This window comes from Mercurialis annua, linkage group LG3 (genome assembly GCF_937616625.2).
Source record: "Mercurialis annua linkage group LG3, ddMerAnnu1.2, whole genome shotgun sequence".
NCBI classification, from domain to species: domain Eukaryota; kingdom Viridiplantae; phylum Streptophyta; class Magnoliopsida; order Malpighiales; family Euphorbiaceae; genus Mercurialis; species Mercurialis annua.
In genome coordinates this window covers 43,277,628-43,278,977 of record NC_065572.1, presented here as the reverse complement: position 1 = coordinate 43,278,977, position 1,350 = coordinate 43,277,628, and positions in this window count along the sequence as shown.

The window sequence follows — 1,350 nt, the reverse complement described above, 5'->3', positions numbered from 1 at the left end:
TTTCCGACGTGCTCGAATCCATTTTTCTGCTCCTAACTTAAACTCAATCCATTTTAGCAATTTATGGCAAACGTTTACAAACGTTACGAAACGAATCCAAGCGTTTCACCTTTTTAGCAATTTATGCCAAACGTTTATAAACGTTACGAAAGAAATCAAAACATTTTACCTTTTTAGCCATTTAAGCCAAACGTTTACAAACGTAAGAAACAAATCCAAACGTTTCACCTTTTTAGCGATTTAAGCCAAACGTTTACAAAGGTTGCGAAACAAATCCAAAATTTTCACCTTTTTAGCAATTTAAGCTAAACGTGTACAAACGTTCCGAAGAAAATCCAAGCATTTCACCTTTTTAGCAATTTATGCCAAACGTTTACAAACGTTACGAAACAAATCCAAGTGTTTCACCTTTTTAGCAATTTATGCCAAACGTTAACAAATGTTACGAAACAAATGTAAGCGTTTCACCTTTTTAGCGATTTAAGCCAAATGTTAACAAATGTTACAAAGCAAATCCAAGAATTTCACCTTTTTAGCAATTTAAGCCAAACGTTAACAAACTTACGAAACAAATCCAAGCTTTTCACCTTTTTAGCAATTTAAGCCAAACGTTTACAAACGTTATGAAACAAATCTAAGCGTTTCACCTTTTTAGCGATTTAAGCAAAACGTTAACAAACGTTACGAAATTAATCCAAACGTTTTACCTTTTTAGCGATTTAAGTCAAACGTTACGAAACAAATCAAAGCATTTCACCTTTTTAGCGATTTAAGCCAAATGTTTAGAAAGGTTACGAAACAAATCCAAAAGTTTCACCTTTTTACAATTTAAGCCAAACTTTTACAAACGATAAGAAACAAATGTAAACGTTTCACCTTTTTAGCGATTTAAGCCAAACGTTTACAAACATTACGAAAGAAATCCAAACGTTTCACATTTTTAGCGATTTAAGCCAGACGTTTACAAACATAACGATCAAATTCAAACGTTTCACCTTTTTAGCGATTTATGGCAAACATTTACAAACATTACGAGGCAAATCCAAGCGTTTCACCTTTTTAGCAATATAAGTCAAACGTTAATAAACGTTACGAAACAAATCCAAGCGTTTCACCTTTTTTGAAATTTAAGCCAAACGTTTACAAACCTTACGAAACAAATCCAAACATTTCACCTTTTTAGCGATTTAAGCCAAACGTTTACAAAGGTTTCGAAACAAATCCAAATTTTTCACCTTTTTAGCGATTTAAGCCAAACGTTTACAAACGTTACGAAACAAAACCAAGCATTTCACCTTTTTACAAATTTAAGCCAAACGTTTACAAACGTTATGAAACAAATCAAAGCGT